The 23,319-nt window shown below is 38.8% G+C and overlaps 1 protein-coding gene across 2 annotated transcripts in view; it reads left to right on the top strand.

Annotated features, from left to right (window-relative positions):
- The first annotated feature begins 9,550 nt into the window (after nt 1-9,550).
- The window catches only part of kar (monocarboxylate transporter 10-like protein kar), a 44,383-nt gene continuing 30,614 nt past the window's right edge, over nt 9,551-23,319 (top strand). Inside the window, exon 1 of one of the 2 annotated variants that reach the window (XM_065217709.1) lies at nt 9,551-9,788. The gene's annotated coding sequence lies outside the window, so the exon portion shown is untranslated. The remainder of the gene's footprint in view (nt 9,789-23,319) is intronic. The other variant, XM_065217710.1, reaches the window with a different exon arrangement.

The following is a 23,319-nucleotide window of genomic DNA, read 5'->3' as shown; positions in this document are numbered from 1 at the left end:
ACATCGACCCCTTCCACCTATTTCTGTGAGCATACTCGAATGTTTAGAAATGACGCGGTTAGTGAAAGTTAAAAATAGTGATCGTTTTTGATTTTCACTGGCGCCAGCATGTGAATTTCACGGTCATCCTTAGCACAAACACAACTGCGTAACATATAACGTATACCTACGCTATTATAAATGGTGGTAAAAGTTTACGTTGGTTTGTAAAAATAACACACATGATGATTTGAACGAGAAACATCATAGAACATAAGGAAATACCAACAAGTTTTTTTAGCGCAACACTGCTACCAAATCGCCACCGGCGTAACCGGCTATGAAAAGAAAATTATAGGAACCAAAGTGACTGGGAGGTGTGGCACTGCTCGAAATGTCATTTGCAATTCGTACACAAGAGCTTCTAAGCAGCTTCGCCGGAAAGTACTTTTTATCGGATCGTAAGCCCCCTTAACATCAATAAACATATAGGTAATTAATCTGCAAGTTTTATCGTAGTATATTAAGAGTTTGTCACAGAGTAAACATCTGTTCCATTTAAGGTTATGCATTTCGCGGAATTCCACGGAACAACACGAAATTTGCTCTTAAAATCAAATTCTTCTCAAAATGCACTAGAGAGAATCTGTTGGAATTTCCTTGGAATTCTCTTCGGAATACATTTGAAACCCTCCTTAGATTTTTTTTGGAGCAATTCTGAAAATTCTATTTTCTTGTGAATCTTTTCGGAATTCGCTTGCAATTTTCTTCCAAATCTCCCTGGAATGCTAATCAGAATTCTACGGAAATTTGCTCTAAATTCCCTACGCGTTTCCCAGTTTCGATTCCTATCACAAATTCTATGAAGTTCCAATTAGGGTAGGTGTACCAGCTATGGCCATACGTTCTTATTATGGTGTGTTTCAGTTATGGCCTATGGAATTCCCATTTCATAAACACACCATAATAGGAACGTACAGTCATAACTGGTACATCTACCCTATAGGAATTTCCTTGAAACTATCTTCAAACTAGCTTAAAATTCATTCTATATATTCTATACATTCTATCGAACTTGTATGCAACGCTTGAAAATTGACAAGCAAGCGTTTTTCCGTGAATAGCTCCCGATATGCTGTTAGTGAGTTCCATGACGATATAGTTAAGCAAAATGTATTTAAAGAGTTACGTCTGTTTGTCTGAGCTATGTATAGCGTATAGCACGAGAGTATATTCGATTTTTGCAAGTAAGTTTTTCAGTTTTCAGCTGTAACGGCAATATTTCCTTGGCGTTCTTCCCAATATATTCTAGCGTTCAGAATCATAAGGGCCTTACTGCGATTATCTTCGTCGATTTTCTCTTTACAGTACTACTTATTATACTATACTATACAATACTATGCTTATTATGACAATAACCAATGAGCTAGCTCAAACAATCGTTGAACTTGATTTCCTTGAAGTTTTTCGGCAATCCAATCCGTAGAATTTATACTTAATTTATACTAGCTGAACCCTGTACGAGCGTTGCTACGCTTGCAACTAAATGAACGAAAATTTAATAGAATAGTTATGCAGAAATGTCTTTCATTTGTATGGGAGAAGGGGGAGGGGTCTCGAACCATCATAAGAACCATTCCCGGTCCCAAAAACCCCTGCATACAAATTTTCACAAGTTCCTACTTCACGCCTACCCGAGTCATATGATAACAAAAGATTACCAGCTGAAACATGGGCACAGCTGGGTCGCGTAGCCTTGGCAATGTTGCCAGTCCGGCAATAGCAAAGTGAAGAGGTGCGACGTGAATCATAGTACGGTGATAGAGGAAATGCTTCACCAAACCCGAGCGAGCGTCTGTTCACCATAGAGGTGTTGCTCAAAACGGTGTATGTTCTCCATGTTAGGAGCGGCTGATCACCGTCCTAGTGCCAGCGTGGGACTTTAAACAGAGTTGCGCACGATGCTCCGGCGAGACAGGGGGTTGGGGCAGACCCAACAAGCCGCCCTGAAACAAAACATAAAGTTGCAAATACCGAAGAAAGAAATACGGATCGGAACAATTGGCACGGACCTACGCGACAAAATAAGGCCTACGATTGGAAACTCGGAACTTCGAAGTCGTAGCACTGCAGGAACTTTGCTAGACGGGACAAAAGGTATGGAAAAGCTGGCATCGAGCGGCTACTTTCTACCAGAGCTGTGGCACCACCAACGAGCTGGGAACCGGCTTTGTAGTGCTGGGTGAGATGTGCCGCGTGACTGGTTGGCAGCCGATCAACGCGATGATGTGCAAGTTGAGGATTAAGGGCCGTTTCTTTAACTGCAGCATCATCAACGTGCACTGCCCACACGAAGGGAACTGGACGACGAGAAAGAAGCATTCTGTGGCCATGGATCGAGTAGCGTGGAGACGACTTCTTCAGACAGGAGAGGACAACAAGGCCTTACCTTAGCCTGATTGGTAAGGTAAGTAACTCATAAATCACATAAAGTACAGGAACTCACCGATGAGTGAATTTGCCTGTTTCCAGATATTTCCTGGTTTGTCCAGGAAAAACCTCCCGAATATGACAAAAGTAAATATTGGATTCATTTAGTCTGTCTATTGGTACTGCTCCTAGACTGAGTAAAATTTTCGCTGAGTTCATGCACTTTTGGTGATTATGAGTGAACTAAACTCAAACTTAGGTCGTTCTCATTCGCCGTGTACTCTATGCCCAGGGAAATCGAGAAATGTTCCAACCCGAAAAAATCCTAGGCCGGGTCGGGAATGGAATCCACCTCCAGCATGGTCTTGCTTTGGACCTGTGCCTTTACCAAGTGAGCTAAGGGTGGCTTCCCAATGACTATGAGTCTAAATTAAGGCAAAGTTGCATTCCTGATAAATAGAAAAATGCAAAATTTGTTCCAAGTTTGAAGCCGGATAAATATCCAGCTGAAGCTTCTAGCTACCGTCCAATAAGTTTGCTTTCTTCAATAAGTAAACTTTTTGAAAAGATAATTTTAAATAGAATGATGCTTCACATCAATACGAGCTCAATTTTTGCAGATGAGCAGTTTGGATTTCGCCATGGGCATTCAACTACTCATCAACTCTTAAGAGTTACCAATTTAATTCGTTCAAACAAATCTGAAGGCTGCTCTACTGGAGTTGCTCTTCTAGACATAGAAAAAGCAATCGACAGTGTTTGGCATGAAGGTTTGATGGCTAAATTGAAAAAGTTTAATTTTCCACTCTATAGTATGAAATTAGTTCAAAATTATTTAACTGACCGAACTCTGCAGGTAAATTATCAAAATTCCAAATCTAAACGACTACATGGGTAGCATCCTTGGGCCTATATTGTATAACATTTTTACTTTGGACCTCCCTGATTTGCCTCAGGGTTGCCACAAATCTTTGTTCGCTGATGACACAGGTATTTCCGCTACAGGAAGAAGTCTTCGTGTTATTTGCAGCAGACTTTTAAAGATCACATTGAGGGAATTCAAGTCAAATGTAACAAATATATAAAATGTTTATATCCTCTTATAAACAGGAAATCCAAACATTGCTTGACGAATAAACTTCTAATATTTAAACAAGTTTTTAGACCGACCATGCTTTACGTTGTGCCAATATGGTCTGGTTGTTGCACGACCAGGAAAAAAAGCACTTCAAAGGATTCAGAACAAAGTTCTGAAGATGATTTTAAAGTTGCCTCCCTGGTACAGTACTATCGAGGTACATAACCGTAGCTGCCGTAAAGATAATTCTGAGCAAAATTTGAAGACAGTTCTCGGCGGCAGAATTTTCCCTGCTCGATGGTGTTGGCAGGGAAGGGGGATTACTAGTTTTGCTCATAAAAGCTAGTAGGCCCTTTTCAATTGTTGGTCGAGTATCTGAGGTGAATTCTCGAGTAACATTTAAAATGGGCCTGAGGTGTATCTGAGGTGAATTCTCGAGTAACATTTAAAATGGGCCTATGTCCAAAACGTAAACAAATCGGGTTTTGATACCATTCTTCAGCAACGCTTGATAGCTACTAATCGTGTAGAAAAGTTCCGCATAATCGAGAAAAATCATTAAAAATAACTCGATTTTCGAGACGGCCGATCAACGAATTCTTTCGATTCAAATAGGCCCACACGCTAAAACGGCCAGCCATTCATTTATTTCATTTCATTGATAGCCTAGTGACGTACACTCAAAAAATTTATAACATATCTAATGGATGAAAACCATGTGAATTTCACATAGCTTTCATGTGATCACATAGCTAAAAATCTCACCACAAAATCACATGAATATTATGAGGCCGATAAAATTCATATAAAAAATCATATAAAATTAACGTGATCGCATAAATGTTATGTGAAATTAAGATGAATTCCATTAATTTTGTTTATGGATGAAAATCATTTGCGATTCCAATGGAAGCTACATGAAAACTATTTTCGGTGTAGAAGGGCCGATGATTGAAACATTTCAAACCAAAGCTAGGCCCTATACTGCTTGAGACAGGGCCGATGATTTGTTTTGATTTTATTTGACGTTGCGAAAAGGCTTAGCAAAGGGCGTACCATTTCTGATGACACGCACAATGGTTTAACAAAAAGGGCCTATCCATTGAAAGATTCACAAAAAGGCTTATTAATTTTTAAAATTAAATTGTTATCGATTTTCTTATATTTTTGAAAACTTTTCGCATATTTTGGATGTTGTATACTGAGATACAGTTACTTTTGTTATTGTGGACAATATAAATGCCTAAAATACTTCAGTTTTCTTAAATATGAATTGAATAGTGGCAGAAAAATTTAAAATTCATTTTCTGGTTTGTTTGTTTTGGACATAGGCCCATTTCAAATGTTACTCTAGAACTGCTTGGGTGTAGTGGTAAGCGTGATTTCCTTTCACCCAAAAGGGCCTGGGTTCAATCCCAGTCGGCGCCGCCGGGATTTTCTGAGGCATAACATTTCTGATCACGCCTTCCTTCGAAAGGGAAGTGAAGCCGTTGATGGGTTGATGAGTTGATGGGTCTATAGGTAGGGTCCAACTGTGGGTGGAGGCTGGGTTCCTGGCGTTGAAGCATTGGTACTCAGTACGGAAAACAAGATCGACGGAAAACAAAACAAGGAAAAAAATCTACGGAGAATTTCAAACAGATTGTAAAACGAATTTTAAGAATTTTTTGAAGTGTTCTACAGAAAATTTCTGAACTGTTATAAATACATTTTCAAGAGACTTCCAGAGAAAGAAGAAAGAAGTATTCTGAAAAGAACTCTCAATCAAAGCCTGTACAGTTTTGAGCGAAGACTTCGAACGTTTCCGTATTACAGAAACAAATTCAAGATCCAGCAAAGGTGCTGCTGGCTTAGAAATGACCCATTTAACCGTCGGCTCAATCGCATTCAGTTTTATGCTTAATTCTAATGTATATCGCTAAACCAGGAAATTTTTAAAAATTCCTGGAAAACGGGAAAAACCGGGAAATTGTTAATGGAGATTTGCGGCTCACCATGAAGATGGAGGAGATCTGAATGAATTTATGCCCCTAGTTGAGTTCGGAGGCAGTCAGAAAAGAACTTCTAAGGGTGAGAAAATTGCCATGCGAAAGACCTCTTCTCGTATCAGTGAGTGAATAGGTTACTGCTTGAACTGCATATCTGGCGCTTACCACGTTTAAAATGTGTGTAAAACAATATGCGGTTCCCTCCCGTATTTGGCAAAACGCGATTTCTGTCCTTTTTGTATTCTATAAAATGTATCGAACGCTTTATTCAATTTGAAATTGTACAGAGTTAAAGGTCCATATGTTATTTCTTGAAAAAATGTCCAGAAAGCACTAATATATATCTGAGGAAAGTAATAGCTGATTGGGTTGTGTTGCCAAAAACGGGTAGGCACTCCAAATTTTTTTTTTAATTGCTGGGAAATCAGAGAATATCAGGGAATTTTGCTTTCTTCATTGAGTGGAAACCCTGGTAAAGTTCTTCAACCATATCAGTTAAAGTTTAGCAGGGTTTTAAAAACCAGTTTTAACCATTTTTTTTAAGGTCAAGTTATGGTTTGCGTTTATGCGGGTAATTTCATTTCACCACGACAATCATAAATTCTGGACTAACAATAGAAAAGAGCCTATCAGAATTTGTAAACAAACCGTTCTAAAGCTCTTTCCTCACAAAGCGGAGGCCACCCACGCAAACCAGGTGTAAAGACTGGAACGCGCAAAAATTGGTCGACAAAAAAATCGTTTCTTTCAGTCCAAATTCATATCAGAAAAATATTCTTATTTTTCTTTTGGTAGTTCAATTCATATAGGGTATACGTCCCTAACCTCGGTCTAATATGCAGCCATAGATTACGTTTTTAATCATAACTCATCAATTAATTTACCTGCAAACGATATTCTACTGCTAAATGGTATGCTTAGATATGCTTATCATGTCGTTTGCTATCAGGAACCGCAAAAAGTTGAAAAACTTACTTTTTTTAAGACAAAAACTCACCAGGGAAATGTATGTAATATCGGTCTATTGTCCCCAAATTGGGTCTATTTATGGATGCAACTTCGTCCTATCCTGTTTGATTCTCAAAAAAAACGCTCTTGGTAACGTTTTCTTATGTATTTTTTTTTATCACTATCACTGTTAACTTAATACTCTTCATTCCTCAAAACATTTCTTAGAGAAAATTTTACGAAAACTACATTAAATCACTCAAGTTAAAAATTAAAAATTAAAAATTTCGCTTATCGTCTTTCGACCGCAGAATATCTAAATCAAAACATTGTGATGTTCATTATACAGATTTGGCAGAAAAAATCTCCCTTCCTGTTCGTTCCTTATCATCCAAATGCAAACCACATTGTTGACGTTACTCTTATTGCTATATGCTGTCAAATGAATTTCATGGGCCAAAGTTAGGAACATAGAAAAGAAATGTGTCCCTAAAGTTGGGTCCATGATTTACTTGTGAAAACGTTGTTAAACAATTAAAATAAACATAAAATATTCAAACAGTAACTGTGAGTTTTACGTCTAGTGTGTATTATCAGGTAATTCCATTCAATAAATGCCATAATCAGGCCATTTGATGATCGTCAGTGCAACCTTCCCATCTTAACCTTAGAAGTCATGGCGGCTAAAAACTCCGAACAGAGTGATATTCTCAACCAGTTTTATTACTTACGAGAGCTGAAAATGTATTGAAATGTTGTGATATAAATTGATTTGTGTGTGGTACACATTTATCAATCATCAGTGATCAATATTTTCCTTATTTTTTGTGTAATATTCCTTAATTAATTATTTATTTGCGTGATAGGCCGAATGAAAGGACTAGACCCACATTACATACCGTAACCCTATTTAAAGGAAACAATGTTCGTTTATTCTTTTGGTTTGCCAAATCCGAACTGCCGTGCCTTCCGCTTAACCCCTTCCATTGAATTTTGCACAGTGGTCTCATCGACTTTATTCGCCGCCGAACGCCAGTTAGATTTAAACTGCTGCTCGTTTTCCATGGATTTATTAGTTATTTGAGATTCCGTTTGACCAAGGCCCAATACCGTTCGATAGGCCGGAGTTCTGGGCTATTTTGGAGGGTTGTGGTCTTTGGTTACCACAACCACGTTGTTCGCATCGTACCACTCGATTGCCTTTTTCCCATAGTGGCAGCTCACCAAGTCCGGTCAGAACAGCACAGGTCTATTATGTTGCTTTAGGAATGGTAGCAGCCGCTTTTCCAGGCACTCCTGGACGTAGATTTCTTGATTGATGGTTCCCGTAGTAATGAAAATGCCGCATTTTAGATCACACGTGTATATGGCCTGCCAGACGAGATATATTTTCGGGAACTTCGATAGTTTGATGGTTTTGAAAATTTCAGCCACCTTCCCTCTTCCTGATGAGGTATAAAACTCCTGTCCCGGAAGCTGAAGAGCAAACATTGTATATACACTCAACTTCCAAATGCAGCGTTTCAGGTTTTATGCATTTTTAACAGAAATACACCAATTTTTGCGCGTTCCAGACTTTAGGAGAAACTTTCCCCTATGATTGCTTTCTCAACCCAGTGTGTATGGGGTCAATCCCAGCCGAGGTAGTTAGATTTTTCTGAGGTGAAAAAAATCTCTGATCACGTCTTCATGGCACTCGATTTCCGTTCGTAATTAATCACTGGTTTGTAATTGACGCTAGTATTCGATTGCGTAACAGATACCGCCGTTAAATAATAATAAAAACATACCAGAGTATATGGACTCTAGAAATTTGTTGACCTGCTGCAAGATGCTACAGAGAGTGACAATATGTTTTGCACAAGATCTTCCGCCTCCCTTAGCTCAGTTGGTAAAGGCGCAGCTACAAAGCAAGACCATGCTGGAGGTGGCTGGGTTCAATTCCCGATCCGGTCTAGGAATTTTTCGGGTTGAAAAATTTCTCGACTTCCCTGGGCATAGAAGTATGATTGGACTTGCCACACAATTATACCAATGCAAAAATGGTACAGGCATCGAAAGCTCTCAATTAATAACTGTGGAAGTGCATCTAGAACACTAAGTTGAGAGCACGCAATAAGCTAATATGCGATATGCAATAAGCTTGAAATGCGAAGAAGAAGAAGAAGAAGAGAATGTAGAGGATATAATAAATTCATGCTGAATTTTTCTTGCATATGCCATTTGATATGATGCAAAATTTTAGCATCTATCATTTTCTTTTTCTTTTTCAAAATCACACCATAACGGTATTTGCACCCCGACCGTCAACATTCTCAGCATACTACAAACTGTTGCTGTGAGTAGATAGTGCAAATTTACACGCTTTGTGATCAAATTAACTCACAACTTGATTGAATTCAATCACCTACGCTAGTCGTTCACCGACACCACATTGACCGGCGTCTGCGGACACCTAGCCATACTCAAACTGTCATTCTCAGAAATCTTACTATGTGGTGTCAACCAACCTAGCGACAGCAGTTTCGATCCGACTATATCTCGCGACAGATCATCTCTCGAAGACCGTATAGCTACAGTGATATTTCGGTTAAATAATTTGAACTTTTGTAGCCTCTCTGAACTGTTTGCTTATACGCAACGTGATTGGACGGTTATCGGTAGTCATCCTTAAATATCCCTGAAGCGGGGAGAATTGGCATTCTCAGCCAATTTAGTGCACTTTTGCGCCGGGAAAGATGACTAAATCGGTTGCGAATGTTGCATCAGTCTCTCTCTACGGACACACGACTTTGCGCGCCAAATAAATAAATCTAGCGCCATCATGGCATGTGCGCCTTCGTCGCCGTCGTCGATCTAGCTAGCGGAAGGTGGTAAGTAGCACTGAAAGGGCTTTCATCGCATAATAGTAAAGTCTACAATATGTATGTGCATCACAACAACGGTCGTAGAGGGGCCAAAACATTTAAATGTCCACGTTGCTAGCGTAAGTGAGGATCTATCCAGTGTAGTACCATAGAGCCTTTCGAAGTGGAAGATTGTTTCGATGATTTTAGTAGACAAATAGTGCATAACTATGTTGCAACCTGATGTATTGTGATAAGATAACAAGAAAACGTATAACTGTGAACATCGAAATCGTTATCGAGAAACTCGTGTTCTGATAATAGTGAAACCTGACATTTCGATTTAGTACACGTGTGATTGTTTGCCGGGTTGGCTAGAAAAGAAATGACTAGACCGGAGCTTGCATCGAAACTAGAAGTATTAGGTTTCGTTCTATGAAAATAGTACCGACGGCTGAAAGTTCCATTGAACTCGAAAGCTTGTTGTATAACAAGATTAGTGAAACTATTGATGCACGAGTGAGTATTTTAATATGGTTTCATCAGCATAATTGGTGTTGTTTTCATTGTCGTTTGGTGCATTTGCGGTAAAGTTTACGGAATAGGCTTGGTTCTTCTGTCGTCAAGGTGTGTGCCCGTATCAGAATACACTGAACATGAGAAATAGTGAATGAGCGAATAAGCGTTTTTATGTTTCGCTTACGTTTGGAGGTTCTCTCTGCGATGTTTTGATTCTATTTTGGTGGCTTTTAATATGGTGACGTTGCGATAATCGATAAAGAGCCGCGGTAATATATCCCATACCGACATACGCTAATAGGGTTACCTTTCTTATCACTGGTGGAGATAAGCAAGTTGCAATTGGTGTATTAATGATTAAGTTGACATTTCATCGTGAACAAGGTGGGTGGATTTATACTGATTGAAATGCATTAGAATTAGGAAGCAGTACTTTATTGAAACTATGCAGTTGAACAATCTCGGTGAAGCGATCCAAGCATATTCAACTGTTTGAACTTGTTTTCGAACAGTCTCGGACTGAATAACAATTTTACAGAGCTGTCATATGTGTCAATGCGCTGATTTTCTTAAATCAACTAAGTTAGAACCAAGCAAACACAAAGTTTGCTATTGTCTTTCACCATGCGTAAGTGTAAAGCAACGGAGAAGAGAAGAAAGACATACACCCAGAAATAGTAAAAACTCAATGTGTAGCTGTCGCTCCGACGGCTCCGACTTCTATAAGAAATGCTCCTCGTGTTGATTCGCGAAATTCACAGCAAAGATAAGGCATTTGTGTCCTTCTGTCTGTATTTTGACGTAGGACTACGTCTTTGATTTCTATATGGGGGTACACTTTGTGAAAACCGAAAATGTAACATGTAACAAATTAAGAAAGATTTTGAACGTTAATAACTCAGCTGCCCCTGGTCCAATTTCAATAATTTTATCACCAATCGATCAAAAATATGGCTACGCATCGATAAAAATGCTTCCGAATGTTGATTTTTAACAAAAAAAACTATTGAAAAACTAGTAAATGTCCAGCATTGTCCAAAAGCGTCGAATTAACTAACACCACCACCAATTACCTACATGCATATGCTGCTTCCCCAGCACAGTCGTCAGAGAGAAGTAAGTAGACGAAACAAGTCGAAATGGCATTCGCCTCCGATCCTCGGGCGCGTGCGAATAGGGAGGATGGAATTGCGTAATATTTTGCACACTCATCGCCATACTCAGAACTAAAGAGACTTCTAAAGTTCTTCAATCAAAGTTCAGAACAGGAAAAGCATGACAATTACCATTGTCGGCCACACCCATCTTCTCCGTTACGGGGAAAGGAAGGATATTGCTGATGCAACATCTACTTAACGGGAGGCGAGCGACTCACCGACGCCCCCATAAATGCAACGGAGTTGGATAGTTTGGTAAGCGATGGGTCAGGACTCGCTTAAGTAGGCGATGCGACCATAGTAATTGTTTTGTTCTCGAGGAGCTTGGGAGTAAACCCACGATCTTCTACTCAGTAAGCAAAAGCGGTAGCCGCCAAGTTAGCCGAGCTGCTAAATTTAAATTCCAATCCTGTTTAAAGTAAATTTCTGTTCCGGGAGCACAAGCGAAGAAAAAAAACAAACAACGCAGATAACGATATCTCTTCTGATGCTTGCAAGCATGGTGAATCACGAGAAAACTACCATCACACACGTATAAAGGCAGTGCCAGCGCTAATCAGGCAAAGGCAGCCGAAAACTACGAAAGCCATCGCACTCACAAAACAGAGAGCAAACTTAAAACACAACCGTATCCGAAGAGGTTCGAAACTGAACTCATCTTGCTGTACGAAGCATGTGCAAAGTTGCTTTGCACACGCTCTGAAGCGCTTTCCAGCCCTAAAAGACTGATTCCGCTCTTCTAGAAAAATGGCGCCAACTTGTGAGCGGCAGTGATAGGCAAGACAATCTATATTTTTTAAGAAAAAATACCTTGAACATTGAAAGTGATCGAGTACACACCACTCTTGCTGCTCTGTTCGAGAGTATTTATTGGGAGTGCGTAATAAGAACGTCTAGTTCGGTTGACGGTTGGAAGAAAAGTGAACGTTTATTCATTATTAATTAAACACTACCCGAGCAAAGTCTGAGATCAAATTGAAATCTAAATTTGATGTTGTGATTTCGCTGATAATAATTACTCAGGTTGCTGTCGTTTTGGTCGTTTTAATGGTTAAAAAAAAATCAAAATTGAGAGCAAACAAATCTTCCTGTGACATTACATTGAAAACTATTTCTGCTATCAGTGAGAGCAAACTGAAAACTAAATTTGATATCCATTTTTCCTGTTGATAACAAAACAAGTATTCAAGTTGATGTTATGCTAAGGCAATAAAAACAAACCCGCAACAACATATTTTTGAAGAGGAAATGTACAGCAAAATGAAAACAAAATTAGACATCAAATTTGTCAATTGCGTATACTTTTATCAAATTATGATTTCAGTTTGATGTTGATATCAAAACTTAATTTCAATTTGCTTTCATTTTGATGCTGGACTTTGCTCGGGTAGCCTACAATGTAAATTGTGGCTTACTGTTCAACACTCCTTTTTAAGCTTTCGAATTCAGTTAAGCAAACCCATTGCTCTTCGGTTTCGTTCAAGCTTGACTCGGTGAATTGGTTTTCTTAAGCCATCTGCAACTTGCTAGTCTTAACGTAAAGCTGGATTCAAAGTAAATCTGGACGCACGGTTTAATACACCACCGCGCCCCTGGTGGTTGGAACAAAAAACGTTTGACAGGCATTTGTTGATGTTTCATTGACGAAGAAATTGGTGAAAAGTTTTTCTCGATTGATCGGCGCATCCAGAAATTACGGATCATGGAACTTGAGAAAAGAAAATTAATAGTGCACAAACATCTAGAGAACCCTTCGTGGTCTGCCTTAAAAATAGAAAAAAAGCGTTAAAATTCCTAAAGCCAACGGTGAGTCTTGTAATCAAACGTTACAAGGATACTTTGAGTGTGGATAGAGCACAGCGCATCTATCATAAAAGTGGCACTAGGGACAAAGAGCTTAGGAGCAAGGTGTTGAAGTACGTGAAAATCAACCCAGGTATCTCCATACGTGATTTGGCAAAGAAATACGATTCCAACTTTTCCACCGTGCGTAACATCCTTTCAAGAGAAGGATATAAGTCTTTTTGTGCCAGTAAACATCCGAATCGCTCGTTGAAACAAAATTTAGTGGCCAAAAAGCGAGTACGATTACTATACGAACGAGTTTTTGCTGATAAGTTTGCTCGGAAACTAATGATTTGGCAAGGAATCTGCAGTTGTGGCCTTAAAAACAAGGTTTTCATCACATCTCGCAAAATGACGTCGAAGGTTTACATTAAAGAGTGTCTAAAAAAGCGAATTTTACCCTTCATTCGGCAATACAAGACCAACGTTATGTTTTGGCCAGATTTAGCCAGTTGTCACTACTCTAAGGAGGTACTAGAATGGTATGCTGCAAACAATGTTATTTTTGTCGCCAAAAAGATTAATCCTCCGAATTGCCCTGAGTTCAGACCGATCGAAAAATATTGGGCAATTGTCAAGTGAAAACTTCAAGGATGCGGTAAAGAAGTGAAAAATGCACAACAAATGCGTTTAAAGTGAAATAAGTTCGCCGGTACAGTGCAACCAGCGACTGTGCAGATGATGATGGCATCGATCACAAGTAAAGTGCTACAGTTCGTTCGAAACGGTGAAATGTAATAACTTGTTATATATCGTTTGAAAGCTGAATAAATACCCTTTTGTTAGACGTTTTGATCAACCGTGTATGTTGTTTAATTCTTGAGTTATGATCACTTGAACGCGCCCAAATTTACTTTGAATCGGACTTCATAACAATTTTTCTATCCAGCGCATCTTGTGATGGTGTCGGATATCGATTTACTTCGTTCGGGGTGTGTATCTACCGTTCCGTGCGATACAAATCGTACTCTGGTAGTCACACCGCAATTCGACCGAGTCCTCTACCGAACTGCGACACCATTCCTAGCCACCATGACGCCTCTTGTATCGCAGAGACAAAGCCATGTACTCCGCTACATAGGTTGAACAGGACACGGTTGTATGCTGTCTACAGCACCAGGATACTGCTACACCTTGTAGCAGAAATATGCATCCACTCGTTGATCGCCTATCGGACGCCTAATCCGCATCGGATAATCCAACAAACTTCGAGCTATCGGATACTTGATCCAAAGAAACAGAAACTTTTCACATTCATCTAGTGGTGTCCGATGTTTATTCGAATAATCAATTAACGATTCAAAAAATCTATTATATCGCTTATATCATGTCGAGTAAGCATTAACTTCTCCAGAAAATCATCACTTATTGTTTCAAACATGTTCTTAACTCTCCTTGGTGGAAAAATGGCAGTAAATCTGACACATCTGATTGATGTTCAGATATAGAATGTATGTGTCCGACAAAAAAATAAAATCATGCAAAGCCCCTTAACACTCCGAATACGATGCCTCCGAAAAACGTGTAACGGCAAGTTTGCAATAGCATAACTTAGCCATTTCTTGACTAATTAAAAAAATTGTGGTACTTCTAGAATTCCTAGGATCTGTAAATTATTTTGATGGTAAAAAGATTAAGAATAGGGTCGTCTACACGTTTTTTAAAGGAGTGTTCAGGGGTTTTGCAAGTGGCCTAAGATCCATAAATTAGATTAATGGGCACAACTGTTCATAATTAGCCAGAACACAGTCATGGTTCCTATATATGGATCCCGGAGACAACGAAACCGTCCTCCGGAAGATTCGGAACATCCGTAAAATTGGTCAATCCACGGAACTGATCCTAAAGCTCCGCGGTTTTTTCGAAAACATTAGGAACTGTGATATAAGAAAGAATTTGGATTCATGACATAAACACGGACCTGGATGGCCATGGGAGCGTGCTCAGGAAGATCCAAAACATCTGTAACAGTGGTCAATCCACGAAACTGATCCTAGAGATCCGCGGTTTTTTCGAAAACATTAGGAACTGTGATATAAGAAAGAATTTGGGGTCGTGACATAAACATGGACCCGGATGGCTATGAAACCGTCCTTCAAAAATTTCGGAGCATCGGTAAAATTGGTTTATCCATGAAACTGATTCTAGAGCTCAGCAGATTTTTTTTAATCTCTTGGAACTGTGATTTAAGAAAAATAAATTAGGTCGGGACGTAAAAATGGACCTGGATGTTCATGAAACCGTCCTCTGGAACATCCTTCAAAGGGGTAAATCCATGAAACTGATCCAAGAGCTCTGCAGTTTATATCAACAAATATTAGGAACTGTATTATAAGAATGAATTTGGGGTCGTGACATCAACATGAACCTGGATGGCCATTGGACCGTCATTCGGAAGATCCGGAACATCCGTAAAAGTGTTTCATACATGAAACTGTAAAAAACCGTGATTTTTTCGAAAACTTCACAGTTTGAAGTGTTTTCGAAAAAACCGCGAAGTTCTAGAATCAGTATCATCGATGCACCACTTCCGGGTCTTCCAGAAGACGGTTTCATGGTCATTCGGGTTTATGTTTATGTTACGACCCCAAATTATTTCTTATGTCTCAGTTCCACGTGTTTTCGAAAAAAAATGTGAAAATCATGGATCAGTTTTGTGGATTGACCATTTTACGGATGTTCCAGATCTTCCAGATGACGATCCCATGGCCATGCAGGTACATGTTTATGCCATGATCTCGAATTCTTATATCACAGTTCCTAATGTGTTTGAAAAAACTGCGGAGCTCTAGGATGAGTTTCATTGGTTCCAGGCCATCCAGGTCCAGGTTTACGTCATGAACCCATTTTTTTTATTATATCACAGTTTCAAATGCTTTCGTAAAAACGTAGAGCTCTAGGATCACCCAAGCAACAATTTTTGTTTTATTTAAGTTTTATAGCAGTTGATATAACCAAATTATAAAACCTTCACTGACGACCACATTGCTTTAACAATCTCCTGAGAACCGCAATACAGCCATGTCATGGCCAATTGGCCCAGTTTTAATGCAGTCATTAAAACTTGATATGCGAACTACTTTAGGAGCATAGGATTTATGTCAGTTTTATCACACTCTAGACGTGATTGTTAAAAATGAAAACATAAAACCTCCTCCAGGTCAGAAAGTTTTAACAGCCTTCTAATGACTACCATAAAACTATATTACAACCGCATAAATCGCTCCTGAAGAAGTTGATAAAACATGATACGCAAAACATTTTGACAACTTTGAAGGTTTTAAGTTGGGGTTTTTGGATGATAGTTAATATTGAGAAATATTTTATTGTGGTTTTATTCTTTCGATGTTTGATGTGAAATCATGATCCTTGTCAGTTGGTTATAATGGCTGATATTATTGTACATTGAAAATAAGACGACTTTATTATAATTTTAAACCAATCTGTATATGCTTCACAGCATGCCGTGCAATATTTATGGTGATTATTATACCAAATAGGAGCATAAATTTAGTGCGCCATATGAATACTAAAATATAGGGATATTTTTAATGTGTCTGCATTAGCACCATGCATTAAAGAGTCATTCAAAGATTATCTATTTAGTACAAAACTGTTACTACTGTTGAGCAATAACCAGTCACATATTATTTAATTATACATAGATGTATGAAAGTGTTTTATTGCCTATCAATTAAAGCGTAATTATTCATACTGTGTGAAATTTGTTCATACGGCGACATTTTTTTTCGTTATAACTTGCTACTCCTTAAAAATACCTCAATATAACATATTCTCCTAGATTGGAATTCTATAGCATAACATAAACCTAATGGTTGTATCTTAGCATTTCGTAGTCCAAATTGAGAGCGTTAAGTTATATTTAAGCTATATAACTAGCTTGCTGGTTTTATTCGGTACAGCGAATCAAAACAAAACAAAAACCATGACCACCTGTCAAAAAGTCAACATTCCAAGCGATCCTCCTATTTTCGCTTGTAATCAAGATGTAAGAAATGCTTATTGGATCCACTAAAAGCTTTTTCAATACAAGGTTTAAAGCCGTGATGTCAATACTGGCCATCTCCAACCGGATTTAGTGAAACTGTCGGCGTTGCTTTAAGAAGGGTTCGTGGATCTTTCGGAAGTGTATCGGAAAGCCGCTTGTTCAATATTTTTAAGAGCTCCTTCACCGCACTGTGCCTTATGTAGGGATCGTATAACTGTAGATCCTCCAGGAGTTTCATATTGTCGATCGTCTCATCTTCATCGTGTTCAGAAGCACTGAAGGGGTTTTCATTTCATATATCTGAATAGATTTGCTTTTTATAATGACAAAAAAATTCAGAGTTTTTTTTGTTGTAGCAGTATATTTCTTATCTGTGAATCTTAGGCCTCTGATAAAGATGATAGTTGTAATGAAGCTTTAATGAAGGTCTAAGACTGCTTCAAGTTTTATATCGGTCAAAAAAAGTGTACCATAAAACATAATTGTATGTTTTGTTTTGGTTTTATTCTTCAGTTATAAGTAGTGATGCAGAACCACCTTACAGCTACCGTTAAAACTATGAAGTCTGAGTTTTAATTTAGTAGTCATAAAACAGTTTTATAGACGACTTGACGGCCTGATTTTATGACAAGCACACAAAACCGTAATACAACCACAGGCTGGAAGAGATGCTATGATAAAACAATGATAAAATAAGAATAAATCTTCCAAGCATTTAGATTGTTACTTGGGCAGTTTCGTGGATTGACCACTTTTAAGGATGTTCCGGATCTTTCGGAGGACAGTCTCATAGCTATCAGGGTCCATGTTTGACACGACCCCAAATTCATTCTATCATCACAGACCCTAGTGTTTTTCTAAAACTGCGGAGCTCTAGGATCAGTTTCATGAATTGATCACTTTTACGGATGTTTCGCATCTTTCGGATGACGGTCTTGTGGCCATACAGGTCCATGTTTATGTCATGACCCCAAATTCTTTCTTATATAACAGTTCCTAATGCTTTCGAAAAAACCGCGGAGTTCTATGATCAGTTTCATGGATTGACAATTTTTTAAGGATGTCCCGGATCTTCCGGAGGACGGTCCGATGGCCATCCGGGTTCATGTTTATGTCATGAACCCAATTTTTTTCTTATACCACAGTTCCTAATGTTTTCGAAAAAACCGCGGAGTTCTATGATCAGGGTTTTATGGATAGACTACTTTTACGGATGTTCCGGATGTTTCGACGACCGTTCGCTTATCTCCAGGTTCCATATATAGGAACCATGACTTTTTTTTCCTTGATTTGTTTTCCGTCGATCTTGTTTTCCGTGCTGAGCACCAATGCTACCGACGCCAGGAAGGCAGTTCTCACATCTGGACCCTACCTATCGACTCATCAACTCATGAACCGGGTACCAGGCTTTATTTCCCTTCCGAAGGAAGGCGTGATCAAAGATGTTATGCCTCAGAACATCCCGGCGGCGCCGACTGGGATTGAACCCAGGCCTGCTGGGAACCATGACTGTATTCTGGCTAATTATAAACATCTTCTTCTTCTTCTTCTTCTTGTTCGCATTTTCAAGCTTATTGCTTAGCGCATATTAGCTTATTGCGTGCTCTCAACTTAGTATTCTAAATGCATTTCCACAGTTATTAATTGAAAGCTTTCGATGCCAATACCAATGCATGAATTTGTATATTGTGTGGCAAGCACAATGATATTCTATGTCCAGGGAAGCCGAGAAAATTTTTAACCCGAAAGATTCCCTCGACCGGATCGGGAATCGAACCCGCCGCATCCGGCTTGGTAATACCGTGCCATTACTGACTAGGCTATGAGGTCCTCATAATTATGAACATTTGTGCCCATTAATTTAAATTATGGATCTTAAGCCACTTGCAAAACCCACAAACACGCCTTTAAAAAAACATGTAACGACTCTTTTCGCTTTTGAAAAAAGTAGACCCCTATTTTCAATATTTCTGCAATTAAAATAATCTTCAGAGCCTAGGAATTCTAGAAGAACCACATTTTTTGAAATTCATCAAGAAATGGCTATGTTATGTCATTGGAAACTTGCTGTTACACTGTTAAACTACATAGAGATTAGTAAATAACCTGAAAAATGTATGAAATTAGACCTACCAAAATTACTTTGACAGCGATGTGTTATGTATTTTCCTTTGATTTTCACTAACACGCTCTCACATATCGCACCAATACAACCGGACGTGAAAATCTTTATAGACAGGCACATTAAGAACCTGTGAAGTTTTGATCGGATTTGGCATGCTATCACTGCAACCACTTCAGTGGTAGCGTGACAACGAGGGTGGATTTTATTGAGAAAGTTATCAATCCTCTCAATTTCCCTTAATTCACCCAATCGAAAATAAGTGTATAGTACAATCATCGGTTGGAAACTAACGATTTTAAATTTTTCTCACTACTTGACTAGCCTATTAGTCCCAACCCAGACAACCAGAATGCACGTTTATTCAAAGTTGTTTTCGTGATTTACAAACATATATACAAACAAACAGTTCGTATAGAATGCAAATAAATGGCTTATACGTACAAAAGTGGAGGCCATATACGTGCATATTTTAATTTAATTTTAAACGATTTAATCTGTAATAACAAATTCATTTAGAAAAGTCTTACGATGTAATCCGATTTAATTTGTGATACAGTACGACAGAAAAATGAGTCATCGCATATAGGTCGAAAAATTGCATTTTATACGATTTAACTTAAACATAATGCGAGGTACGCCATTCTTTTATGCGATTTTGACTTAAACTGTAGAAATTTACAATACTGTGTGTACATTGTTATACGACTTCTGGTTGTCTGGGAAGCAAATCGATTAACGTACCCCATTCTAGTCGAAATTCTAGTACAACACTATGAAAGTTTGACAGATAAAATGAGGGGTTCGTGGATTTTCCTATGTTTCGAGGGGTGCATCGATTAGATTGGGACCGAAGATTGTACCAGAGCTGAGCCAAAAAGTTGAGCTCGTTTCTTCGGGACCTTCTGGTCTTAGAGTTACCTCATTAGATCATTGAAATGAAAACTAAACCTTTTAATAAACCCTAGCATGTGATGTTATTATAATGTTCAACAAATTAAGCTTTGTAGAATCTAGTATAACACCTAAATCTCTAACTTACGGGTCCCACGATATATCAGGACTGGATGAACTAAATTTGCTGAAATTTGGCGTGAAGACTCACAAGATGTATCATGTATGTATAGTTTCCTCTATGGATGTATCCCGTGTGCATGATAAAGTCGGATTTTGAATTTTTTTTAAATACAAAAATAAAACATAAAATATTTTTATCTTTTTTTTTAATCCACTTTTTAAAAACACGGGACCTGTTTAACAAGTCTTCACCCATAAAATGAACCGATTTGGTCGAAGCAGTGATGCGATATCGTGGGACCCGTTTTTGAACCACTAACTTCAAACAAGAATATCTCAGCAATTTTGTTACCGAATGTCTTCATATTTATTTTGTTTACAGTTGAAAATGTAATCCATAAGTGAATATAAAGAATTTTTAAAATATAATATCAATATAATGAATGTATTTGTACAGATATCGTAACGACCATATTGTTCTTTATTCACGACCAAAAGTACATGTTTATGGTTTTCTTCTCTTGTCCACGACTGCCGCTCGACTCCTCATTGACAGGCGGACACGTCTGATACAAGGGGTGACTGAATGCTTTCGATTACTAATTACATCTAACGACTACAGTGTGTTTACTTTAATTTGAACCAAATAAATTAGAGAAATTAAAAAATATATGTGCTGGGCACTTTATTTTTCCTATCAGTGTGCAAACACAATGGAACTGGTGGAACTCAAATCGGTTGAGCCACTGGCGAGAAAAATGAGTGAGTATTATCGGTTAATTGCAAAATTTCACTATTTTGGTTATATATTCGGATCCAAACATCCGATCGGGATGAAATTCAATAGGGTTCTATGGGAAATAGAAAAAAAAAAAACTTATTTCATTCAAATCGGTTAGGCAATCGTCGAGAAGGGAGTGAGTATGTAACCCTGTTTTGATGCAAAATTTCACTATTTTGGTCATCTCCGGAACCAAACAACCGATAGTGATGAAATTCAACAGTTCTATAAATCGGTAAAACAATCTCCGAAAAACTTGAGGGAGTAGAACTGTGGTACTTACAAAATTGAACTGTGTTGGTCATATCTCTGGAACCAGATATCCACATATCGATAAGGTTCTATAGGAGCTAGAAACACAAGCTTGTTTTCGGTTCAGCCATCGCCGAGAAAGGTGAATAAGTAACGAAATGCACACACAAATATACGATATACACACATATACATTTTCCGAGCTAGTTGAATTGTATATTATACTTAACCTACCGAGTTTTAGATCGAAAATGCGCTTTTCAAGTGATATTGTAGCCTTTTGGTACACCGAGGTGTACGAGAAAGGCAAAACCATAATATGTGATTAAATTGATTAAACGGGGGACTACATTAGCCACAGCCGGGCATCGCGGATTCCTCCGGCCTCTGGGGCCACATTATGTACGTAAGTCGATACGACTTTTTCATTCTAGCGTTCATACAAAAAACGCTTAATTTTGACATTCATAATGAGGCCTCTGATTTTCGTGAAAACCCAAAACAACAACACATCAATTCACATTAGTGAACTCCACACCAACATTGAAAGCATTCAGAAATTGTCTGATTTCTCATTTTATTTAGAATTGCTTGTGGACTTCAGAATTTTTGTCATAATTTTAAGTAGTAGTAAGTAAGAAGTTTGTATTGTAGTTATCAATTAAACTTTTGAATAGAATGTATAATAAATGAATGAATAGAATAATGACTTCGTAGATACATTATTTCATGCCTTGTGTAACCAAGTGACCAATGTTAATTAATGCATTCTTGCCTGTCGTCTAGAGACCCATCTGATTATTATCACGATTAAATACAAAAAATTGTGGTCAGTCTTGTGTTGCATCACTATAAGTGAACCCACGCGAGAAGCAATGTTGCGCAAATAACTTAAATATTTTCGAAAACGTGCTGAAATTCGTGCCCCTATCGGAATTGCGTGGTGAAGAAAATTGTTTACTTCTCAGGAGATATCTTCTAGGTACACCAAACCAGACAGACAGAGAAAGAAAGAGTTGATGAGAGAGAGTTGATGCATCGTTTTTCCCTACTGAGTGGATGAGTTTTTCTTTTGTTAATACCGGCGAAAGTGCGCACACTCGTTGAGTTCGTACCTAAAGGGTGTCCACGATGAAATTGCCACACTATGAAATTGCTCTAACTTTTTAACCGTTGGGTAGAATTTAATGAAAATTTTGGTGGATTTAGTTCATAGTGCATTATTTACATCCTGCAAGTTTTAAAGTCCTGTGATCAAAACTCGCGGAAATGGAGTCGAAAGAACAGCTCGTGCGTGATAAAATCTTGCGCATTCATCACGAGAACAAGGATTTCTCGCATCGTTCCATCGCTAAAACGTTGGGAATCGCGAATTCCACGGTGTCGCGAGTGATTAAGCGGTTCGAGGAACGGTTGACCACCGATCGGAAGCCCAGAAGTGAAGGAAAAAGTATTCCGTACAACACCAAAAATCACAACCGCGTAGTTGGGGCCTTCAACCGAAATCCGAACGCCTCCGTTAGGGATGTGGCTAAGAAGCTGCACCTAAGCCGCAGTTTTGTCCAGAAGGTCAAAACTAAGGCTGGGCTTCGAACGTTCAAGGTACAAAAGGCCCCTAATCGCGACGAGAAGCAGAACAAGTCCGCCAAAACCCGTGCCAGGAAGTTGTACCTCAACATGCTGACGAAAGTTGAATGCTGCATCATGGACGACGAAACATATGTGAAGGCTGACTTCAAACAGATCCCCGGCAACCTGTTTTTCACGGCCAAGGATAAGTTCAGCGTTCCGGAGCATGTCCGCACTCAGAAGATGTCCAAATTTGCGAAGAAATTCCTGGTTTGGCAAGCCATCTGCACGTGCGGGAAGCGGAGTGCACCTTTCGTGACCCAGAACACGATGAACGGACAGGTGTACATAAAAGAGTGCCTCCAGAAGCGGCTGCTTCCTCTCCTGAAGGCCCACAACGTCCCAACAATCTTCTGGTCGGATTTGGCCTCATGCCACTGCTCCAAGGACGTGCTGAAGTGGTATGCGGACAATAAGGTCAATTTCGTGCCGAAAATGTTCAACCCTCCCAACACTCCGGAGCTCCGCCCCATCGAGAAGTACTGGGCGATTATGAAGCAGCACCTTCTTAAACGACCTAAGGTAGTGAAGACAGTCGAGGAACTGAAGAAAGTATGGGTTTACATGCAAAAAACGGTTGATTCACAGGTTGTGCAGAATCTTATGGCCGGGGTTAAGGCCAAGGTGCGGGCATTTGCGTATGGACTGTAAATAAAATACGAGTAAAATGGTAAAATGAAGTTTAATAGTTATTTCTCAATCCCTGAAAATTTGATGGC

Source organism: Ochlerotatus camptorhynchus, unplaced genomic scaffold (assembly GCF_037179485.1).
Source record: "Ochlerotatus camptorhynchus isolate MF236.1 unplaced genomic scaffold, CSIRO-AGI_Acam_v1.1 ptg000078l, whole genome shotgun sequence".
Taxonomy (NCBI): domain Eukaryota; kingdom Metazoa; phylum Arthropoda; class Insecta; order Diptera; family Culicidae; genus Ochlerotatus; species Ochlerotatus camptorhynchus.
The sequence above is the reverse complement of the archived record's forward strand: the minus strand, read 5'-3'. Positions and strand labels throughout refer to the sequence as shown.